Source organism: Capricornis sumatraensis, chromosome 13 (assembly GCF_032405125.1).
Source record: "Capricornis sumatraensis isolate serow.1 chromosome 13, serow.2, whole genome shotgun sequence".
NCBI classification, from domain to species: Eukaryota; Metazoa; Chordata; class Mammalia; order Artiodactyla; family Bovidae; genus Capricornis; species Capricornis sumatraensis.
Window position 1 is genome coordinate 49,783,467 of NC_091081.1, and position 10,523 is coordinate 49,793,989.

Here is a 10,523-nt window from a genome sequence, read left to right on the forward strand (position 1 = left end):
GTGCTGACCTGGAGGGATGAGATGGGGGAGGGGTGGAAAGCTAAGGAGGGAGTGAGTGTATGTATGTATATGTATGCGTGTATGGATGGATATGTATATGGCAAATCAGCAAATTACGGCTGATTTGCATTGTTGTATGGCCACAACCAACACAACATTTGAATTTTTTAATTTTTAAATTAAAAAAAAAAAAACAATAAAAACCTGGAAGGACTGGGAATTCCCTGGTGGTCCAGTGGTTAGGATTCTGCACTTTCAATGCTGAGGGCCCAGGTTCAATCTCTGGTCAGGGAACTAAGATTCCCACAAGCTACCTGGAAAAAAAAAAAAGAAAATGTGAGTTCCTTCTGGCTGTTTAAAAAGAAAGACAGAGAAGAAGGGGGAGTGTAGCCAAGCAGAGGGGCTGTGTTTCCGGGAGCCAGGAATGGTCTACTTCTTGATCCCTACAATGGTTTCTGGGTATTCCCTTCTTTATGTTCTATTTTTTTTCCTTCTGATCTTTTCAGTGACGGTATCACACAGTTTTAATAAAAGGGCTTCACAAAAGCAAAGCCTGAGAAATTCAAGACTAGCTCAGGGAACTGGGGTTAAAAATAAAATTAAAAAAAAAGCAAAGTCTGCTCAGCTGCTGTGATGCCTAACAAAGCTGCAAAGGCAGCCCAAACCCACAGGCTGTCAGATGCACCAAGTGCAAGCATGATGCATGCTGTGGAGATGAATCCTTGCATGACGGTTTCACTGAAAAGAAGTCTGTCCTTGGCCGCCCACCCTTCACCCGTGCAGCACCAGCCCGGGTGCTCGGTGCCTCAGAGAGGCTGGGGGAGGCCCACCTTTCACCGGGAAGCTCCCTGGCTTGGCTCCCCTTCACTTCTCCTGATGCCAGAAATCCTTGACGGAAGAACAGTCTCCACGGTGCCAGAAGAGGAGGCTATAGTGCCGCCTGGAGACAAATCCTTGCCGAGTCTGTGCTTCCCATAGAGAAAATGTTGCTTTCAGCCTCCGGGCCCTGCAGGCAGAACGTGCCCCCGTGGCACCCGGCATATGACAGCAGGGGATTCTTGCCCATTAACCTCAGGCCCCGGCCATGGTGTATACTTTCCTTCAGATTGGATCATCCAGCTGAGTTTTGCGGCCTCGCAGACAAACCGAATCAGATGAAGGTCGCTGATCCCAAGAGCTGGATTCTACGGCCGGTGCACCCAACTGGCCCCAAGCGGCTTTGACTTTATGGCAAAGATGGAGGTGTCAGGTGTGTCCTTATCCCTAGGTTAAGGGATGTCATCAGGTCTTGAGGGTAGACTGCCCCTGTCCTCAGAGAAGCAGAGAAAGTCCTTTCTGTTCTTTTTCCTTTCACATCCAGTTTAGAGAGTCTGCTCATGTCATAACAGGACAACCAGAACAGGCTGTGATCTAGGGAGGGCCACCGAGGGCCTTGGATGAAGCCGACCTGCGCGGAGACACACGTGGCCAAGGCACGGCTGTCTCACTGCACTTTTAGCTCTGGGTCTTTCGTGGCAACCCCTCCCCTCTCATGTTGTAATTATCTGTGAACTTACCACTTACCATATCTCCTCCATTACTGGGCACAGGCTCCGGAGGACACACCCCATGCCTGGCACAGCGCCCCTGCAGTCATTAGTCCCTCTAAATGTTTGCAGAATAGAAGGAAGAGAATCAGCACACATTAATCTCAAAAATATACCAGTTACTATAGTAGATGCCTAGTGTATACTTAATGTACACTCCTCACGACCAGCACCTGGTCAGTGTTGACATCACCACGTTCAGACTGAGTCTCAAAACTCTTAAGAGCCGCAGTTCCTATACTTTTGGGCACCAGGGACCAGTTTCATAAAAGACAATTTTTCCACATATGGGGTGGTGGGGGTGGTTTTAGTACGATTCCCATAAGGAGTAGACAACCTAGTTCATGCATGCTCTGTTCACAGTAGGGTTGGAGCACCTGTGAGAATCTAATGCCTCTTCTGATCTGACAGGAGGTGGAGCTCAGGCAGTAATAAGAGCCGAGAAGAACAGACACAAATGCAGATGAAGGTCTGGTCACTCTCCCACCTGCTGCTCACCCCCTGCTGTGTGGCCCGGTTCCTAACATGCCAAGGACCGCAACCAGGGCTGGGGACTCCTGTCTTGGAGGACTTGCCCAAGGTCACTCAGCCAGCCAGAGTCCCATCTAGACTGGACTCTAAAGCTGTTGTTCTGCCAGGTCCTTCCCTTCTGTCTCCATGAATGAGTGGGTGAATGGGGTTGATGTCTACAAGACACTTGAGTCCCCCAAGTGCTACTAACACTGCTTTTCAGCAACCCTCACCTGAGGTTCGGGGGGCATTTTTCATCTGTACTGCAAGCAGAACAAACCCAAAGACAATAGAGAAGTGGCCTTGGCACAGTTCTGTGAGCTATTTTCTCTGCCCACGTCACCACCAAGGCTAAAGTGAATGCCACTTCACTACTTGTGCTTGCTTTGTCCTTAAGCGTGACCATGCCCACAAGTGTTAAGCCAACTCCTGAACTCACCCAGGTCTGTTCTTTGAGTTGTCTGCCCCATCACCTACCTGCCAATGCCTGCTCATCTGTCAAGACCCGGGTCCTGCAGGAAACCTCTCCTGGCTCCCTCAGCAGAGCCACTCACTGGTTCTTCAGCTAATGAGGACTCAGGGGTCATCAAACATACTGGAGGCTACAGTACTTAAGAGTCCCTCCCCTGCCGCCCCCCCTCCCCCAAGAAACAGCAGGTCAAACCGGGAAGACAAGAACATAGACCATGAGAATACAACATGCACATCCTGACGTGGTATAATGGGAGATCTACAACGATGTTGTATTATTGTCAGAAAAATATAATCTGACTACAGTTATGCTCAGTTGCTCAGTCGTGTCTGACTCTTTGTGACCCCATCGACTGTGGACGGTCCTTTGTCTATAAGATTTTTCATTCCAGAATACTGGAATGGGTTGCCATTTCCTCCTCCAAGGGATCTTCTTGACCCAGGGATGGAACTCAGGTCTCCTGAATCTCCTTCATTGGCAGGCTGATTCTTCACTACGTGGGATGGTTAAGTCTCTAGATCTAACTGCCAGTTGAATGGAATGCAGGGAATAAAAAGACATAGTAAAAACACTCCAAGAGTAGAATCAGCCAAAACTGATTGTGGAAACAAAAACAATTGAGCTGATTTCATCAACAAATACATAGGGATGGTACAGGGCGGGAAAGGAAGTGATGGGAAATTAAACTTAAGAATCTCTTTTTTAAAAATGTGTTTGTAATTTGCACTATTGATGGGGGGTGGTATTCTTGGATTGCAGGAATTGTTGTCAGTGTGTGATTTTGTGCTTTTATTTTATAGAATCACCTAATGTGATATACCAATTTTTATCTAAATGATATTTAGATAATTCTCATAACTGTACCTTTGACAACTATTAAAATGTTTTGCATTAAAAAAGAAACTTAAGAAACCTACCAATCAAATGCAACTATTGACCTAACTTTAAAAATGAAAATTATTTCAAAAAGACATTTTTGAGATAACTGGAGAAAAAATAAACATAAACCAGACATTAGATGACAGTAGAGAATTATGTTAATTTTGTTAGGTGTGATCATAGTTTTGCAGTGACATTTTTCCAAAAGTACTTGTCTTTTATAAATGGATCCTGAGGTATTAGTGAATGAAATGATACAGCATCTAAGATTTGCCTTAAATTTCTCTCTCATGAAAAGTAACTGAAACCGAATGAAAAGGTTGATAATTGCTGAAGCAGGGAAGGACCGTTGTTACACTCTTTTTTCTACTTGTATATATGTTTAACATTTTCATAATAAATGATTAGATTTTTTGTTGTTGTTTTGGCCATGCCATGCAGCTTGTTGGATCTTAGTTCCCTGACCAGGGATCGAACTGGCACCCCTTGCCAGTTCCGAGTCTTAACCACTGGACCATTGAGGAAGTCCAAATGTTAGATTTTTTAACATACAGATGGCATGTTAAGCACACCAGCATGTATACTAAGTACACTTATCATGGATAAAGGCTGAGGGCACCAGAGGACCAGAGAGGAAGGGGTTCTAAACTAGCCTGAAGTGGTTGGGGACAGCTAGACTCTCCACTAGTGAACTCTGCTGACACTTCCCCTTCTGCTTTCTCATGTTCACATAAGAGATGTCACCAATTTATCTTTGAGACCCCAGGGCCCAATATAGTATAGCACCCAGCAGCTGCTAAATAAAAGCTGTTGAATGATTGACCTATAATCCTCCAAAGACCCCTTTGGTGTTCCTATGAAAGCAGCAGTGGCAGCAAACACTGTATGTTGTACTGGGCTTGAAGGATACACAGAGAAAACCGTCTCTACTCCCAAAGGAAAACAAGCCATTCACATAAGAAATGACCTGCAGAAAGGAGCTCAATGTGCTAAGTGCTAAACGAATGGTATGAGACGCTGAACACGGCACCTCTGCAAGATTCATGTGAGGATTTGTGTATGGAATGGCTCACAGAGGTACAAAGGGGATCCAGGCACACACAAATGAGGACCATCAGAAGTGCTGGTGGTGTGAAAATGAAGGATGGAATGGGAGGATATGGAGGGACCTATCCCACTGTAAGGAAGTGGGTAGACCAGAAGCGTGGCATCCCCAAGACGCTTCCCCGGGCCATCAAAGCTCACGTGGATACTTCCATCATCTCTGCCAGGGGCCTGGTGAAGGGCATGCTGAAAGGATCACATACACAGACAAAAGGGAGCCTGGTAAAGACTTGAGTTTTTGCCAGTGCAAGGGGTGCAGAGAGGAGGGAGAGGATGAAAATGTATTACATGATCCTTGAGCAACTACACCCTCTCTCCCTACTCTGGCTACCTGTGGGATCCCCAAATTCCCTTTCCTTCTCTGAATATCTCAAGAAAACCAAATGGAAAGATTGTTTAGGTTTTCTCTGCATGAACGAGACATGCCCAGCCAAGACTGAGAAGGGACCCCAAGCCTTTCCTCATTTCTGCGAGAAGCCACTTCAGGCTGATCATCATTGTCTTTCTGCTCTATCTTTAGAGCCTTCAATGGAGCAGCTTTCCCAGACTGAGCTTCTGAATGCTTGGATACAACCTGGAAATGGGCAGGGAAACCTCAAGAATGACTTACCAACCCAGCAGAATGTAGGCCCAAAAGTAAAATTAAGTTGATTTATATCAATAGAAGGGCTTCCCTGGTGGCTCAGCTGGTAAAGAATCTGCCTGCAATGCCGGAAACCTGGGTTCAATGCCTGGGTTGGAAAGATCCCCTGGAGAAGGGAAAGGCTACCCACTCCAATATTCTGGCCTGGAGAATTTCATGGACTGTATAGTCCATGGAGTTCCAGAGTTAGACACGATTGAGTGACTTTCACATATCAATATAAAATTTTATAAGGTCCTGTTTCTTGAACTTCTGAGTCTGTGGATTGAGATTTATGACCCCCACCTAAGAAACAGACCCTTTTCAAGTCAGCTTAAATAGCGAAAGGGGTTAGTGGAATAATACATGGAAATCTAGACCTCTCCATTGGGCAGGGCCAGGCTTCAAGACAGATTAAAACCAGGTCCAGAAGCCATCAGGAACAAAAGCATCATCTCCATGTCTCTATCTCCCTGCCTCTCTTTCACTGTCCTTTCATCTCTTCTCGCTCTCTTTTTTTAATATTATTGGAGTATAGTTGATTCAAAATGTTGTGTTATTTTCAGGTACACAGCAAAGTGATTCAGTAATACACATACATATATCCATTCTTTTTCAGATTCTTTTCTCATATGGGTTATCACAGAATATTGAGCAGAGTTCCTTGTGCTATACAGTAGGTCCTTATCAGTTATCTGTTTTATTCTGGGTTGGCCAAAAAGTTCATTCCATAACATTTAATGGAAAAACCTAAACCAACTTTTTGGCCAATTCAGTATTCAATAGTGTATATATGTTAATCCCAACTCTTCTCTCTTGTTCTCTAAATACTAACTTCCCCTATTCACTTGCACACACATAGGCCAAACACGGCTGCCAAGTCTGATTTTTTGTTGTTTCCAAAAGCAAACAAACAAAATCTATTTTAGTGACTACAATAATATTGTTTGACATTTTGCAAATCCCTTTAGTGGTTTTGCTTAATAGAAGAGAGCTAAATTCCTATCTCTGCTTTCAGTCTGTTGTGTCACGTTGTTTGGTTGAAGCATACGAAGAAAATTCAGTCTCACAGAGACATGTAGCTAAAAAAGAGTGGCATATCTTAACAGGCTTTTCCAATGATTGTGGGTAACCTTTGATAACTATACCAAAACTTAGAGAATAGTAGTGTCCTAAAGATTAGATGCAGTGTGGTATCTGAAATTATATCAATCAACCTTTCTTATTGTTACATTTCAATCCACTATTCTATCCACTTTGAATGAATATCTTACCCATGTCATTGTTATTTGGAAAATATGGATTTATTGAGGTCTGCATATCTTTCAAATGTTGACACATTTCATATAAATATATATTTTTAAACCACATTTGTTAATGTCATCACCGATCCTTCCAGAATACTTTTAAGTTTTGAAAAGCTGTCAAGTTCATGGTGGTAGTTACAAGTTTCTTGAGATTTTAGTTTTCATTTGGAAGCTCAAGTTTTATCATTGGCAAAAAATGCTGTTGGTTATTTTCCTTGAAGTGACAGGAAAACTTCATTCATTTTTCAAGAAAATGTCTGCCAAATATGCAGGGCTGAGAAACCACAGTTTGTTCTCTCAAGTAAGAAGAGTGTTCCTTTAAAAAAAAAATTTTTTTTTAAATGTGTTTGGTTCACAGCTCAAACAATTACATGTGTGGTTTTCCTCTAGACGGCTGCCTACTTCAGAAGGCAGTAAAAGTGCTATATGCAAACTTTCCATCTCATCACACAGAATATTAAAAAGAAGTGTACTCCAGAGTCAAGGGTTAATGAAATTAGTAAATTTTTTTTTTACCATTTCATCAAGAACACTCTTAAGTGAAACTGGTTTTTGCTTTTCTTTTTTTCTTCTTTTACATGAGTGCATAATGTTGAAATATATAATGACTACATTTGAGTGCCACTGACCTGGTTCATGCTAAGATGCTAACTTTTTTGCTTTTATACCATCAACAAAAAAAAAAAAAGAAAGCATAGTTTTAAAGAGCAAATAACCTCTTAGCATCATTATGAAAATCATTTTGACTTTATAGACCCCATGAAAGGGCCTCAGGGACACCCAGGGATCCACAGACCACATTTTGAGAGCTAACATCTAAACCATTCAAATTCAAACAATTAATAAACTCCCTGGGTCCCAATTTCCTATTCCAGGGAGAGGAAATTTGAGTTAGGTGCCTGCTCCTAGCCCTCAGTTTGGCCAACCATGTGCTCATGTGGTCAGTTGTCTACTTAGCAATGATCATGGGACCAGAGAGTCTGAAAAGAGATACACAAGGCTGGCAGAGCTGAGATTCAGCAAAGGGTGAGGTTAAGAGCCCCATGAACTTGAAAAAAAGAGGTGGAATGGTGAGGGAATTCAGCAGGAATATATCTTGGAACTTGACTAGATAGCTTTTAACAACTGAAGTATACACCAAGTTTTACAGATTCCAAAGTGGTTTCACATGCATTACCTCATTTAATCCTTCCAACAGCTTTGTGAGATGAACATGAGTACAGCCTCTTACAAGTGAGGAAACAGTAGCTGAAAGAGGTCAAGGAACTTGCATGGTCTTCTAATAAAGTGACAGAACTTAAGGTCTTCAGACTTGAAGTGAAGGGCTCATTCACCCAGGGCCAGCTGCCTGCCATGTAGTCACTCCCTAGGTGACCAGCATAGTTGACCAGCAAGATGTGCTCAAGAGTGTGGCTAAGGACTTGGATGGGGATCCTGCACCTAGGGAGCAGGTGGGTGAAAGAAGGAAAATATCAGCTCCCTGCCTACAGCCAGAGAGTCAGGCATCCTTAACTTTCTTGAACTCTGGACAATGGCGTGCTGCAAGGACACTGTGGACTGACTCCCCCATCCATATGGGCTGCCTCCCCCATATGGGCTAACTCCTCCATATATATATATAGGCTACCTCCCCCATCCATATGTGCTGACTCCCCATATGGAGTGGCCAACACTCCTTTAATTCTTATGGGAATGAGTCTGCCTTCTACATAGTGCTCACTGACAGCAAAGTACTTCCTCCTGTGGGAAAAGAACACTGCTTTCAAAAAACAAAATGTGAAAGGATATGAACTAACTATCTGCTGTGAATTCTTGCTTTCAGACCAGGAATTAAAATATACACTTTGCTACATTATAAACACTTTTTTTTTTTTTTTCCTACAGTCAACCAGCTGGTGGACGTTCTCCATGAGAAAGAGCCATCAGGTCTAAACAGACAGCCATCCACTTAGGGAATCTGGCTTTGATCTTTTCTCTGACACAATCCAATTTCCTCTAACCCCTCTCACCCAGTATCAGTTTTTAGGATATTATTCCAAAGGGGCTGAGCCCAGAGGAAATGAAGATTAAAGTTATAAAGAAAACCAACAGCACGCTTTTTAAATACACAAGCTAAGCTTGGCTTTTCATGAGAAGATCCAGGCTGAGGTTTAAAGCAAAGCCAGTGAAACATCACCACAGAGGACAACAGGCAGTTTTCAACACCCTCAGGGCAAGGTGCCCAGGATGCTGGTCACTCGAGTTCAACCCCTGGTCTGGGAAGATCCACTAGAGGAGGAAATGGCACCCATTCCAATATACTTGCCTGGAGAACCCCAGCTCTCATTAAATTTCTGTTGACCGTATCTGCCTGAAGGAGTCAACCCGATAGCACTGCTGACCCCATTGCATCTGACTCCTTTTTGCTTTTATTTGAACTGTATCAGTTTTGTTCTCTTTTATTTTTTCATTCCTTCTCACATTCTAATGATTAAAAATAATAATAGTTTTGAAAGGCGACTCATTCCAACTTAGTTTGAGCAAGTTGCGACAATGAAAATTTAGAAAGAGAAGGAAAGAATCTAAAAACGCAAAGTCTTCTGCTTTATTAAGAAGATTTTTTAAAATCTGCTCATCTACTTCCCTTCCTTGTTAAACAGAGGCTGTCCTCTCCATGACAAATTGATGTCCCTTTTAGGGGAGAAAGAATAAATAATATAATAATGACAGTTTAGTTTCCATTTGACATTCGCTAACCATGAGTCTGTTCATTTGAGGTTTCCCACAACATATTAGCAAGATGGCACCAAAGCTGGGGCAAATTACCATGCAAATTACCATCACAAATTAAATGCTATTACTTTGTGAAAATAAATCTAAGTAAGTTCTGACCCAGAGAGTTAAAGTGCCAGGCATAGGGAGGATGGAGGAGAGGGGAGGTAGACAGTGGTTGTGAGTGTGACCACACCATTACACTTCAATATTTTAGAAAAGACTCCACATTTAGAAAGTATTTGGGATGTCTGGAGGAATTTTGTGTCTTGCCTTTAGGCTTTCAACAAAGCTTTACTTCAGCAGAACACAGCCTTGAAGTTCAGGATAAGGGTAACAAAAGGATGGGTCTTCTTGAGGCAACTTTAGCTGAAATATGAAGAAATACACAGAAAAAGGTTTGGGTGATGGGGAGTGCAATATTTGTTGTGGTTCTGTAGAGCAAGGGACCCCAACCTCCAGGATCTAATCTGAGATGGAGATGTAATAATAACAGAAATACAATAAATACAATGCCCTTGAATTATTCCGAAACCTTCCCCCAACCCCCCCACCTCACCCATCCCCCCACCCCACCCCCCACCCCCCACCCCCTGCCAACCACGGGAAAAATCATCTTTCACAAAACTGGTCCCTGGTGCTGAAAGTGTTGGGACCACTGCTGTGGAGGATCTGATATTGCATTTCCTGGCTTCCCCATTGCCACACAAATGACCTTCACCACAGCTCCCAGGAGTGATTCACTGTTCCCCACTAGACCTCTCTCCACTAATCAGAAGCTTGTTAAACAAGTCGTACAGAAGCCCGCAGGTAGCCCATCAAACCAGCGGTGAGGTATGATGCCTCCCACCTCCACCTCCCCTCCCATTGATTCACTCTCTGAGTGATCCTCGGGGCCTGGCTCAGCTATTGAAGTACTTTATTGAACAAAGCTGTATAAAAGGAAAAAAGAATCCAGGCAGGAGTACCAATCTTTAAAAACCAATTTTCGCAGCCTTGTTTCTACCCATCTTTCATCCATCTTACATCTCTCCTCCCTCTTTTTCTTTCCAAGCGCCTGCTGGATTTGCTCAAGGTGTGTGAATTGCTGTGAGGTTTCTGCACCTTTTCTATCTTTGGCAGCCTCCAGTTAAGCATTTCCCAATGTCCTGATGCTTCTCCGCCTGCCCATGCCTGTGTTATCCTCCCAGCTGCCTGGGAACAACCTTATTTTGCAAGTCACCACATGTGAACGAGCTGGAGATTTGCTAGGATGTTTTGAAATGATGAAACTGATCTGTCCCCCAAGGAGA

At 43.3% G+C, this 10,523-nt stretch overlaps 1 non-coding gene across 1 annotated transcript; it reads left to right on the forward strand.

Moving 5' to 3' along the window:
* Positions 1 to 221: 221 nt before the first annotated feature.
* Positions 222 to 294, forward strand: TRNAE-UUC (transfer RNA glutamic acid (anticodon UUC)). Its single transcript has one exon. It is a non-coding gene; the product is annotated as a tRNA-Glu (tRNA).
* The last annotated feature ends 10,229 nt before the right edge of the window (positions 295 to 10,523 follow it).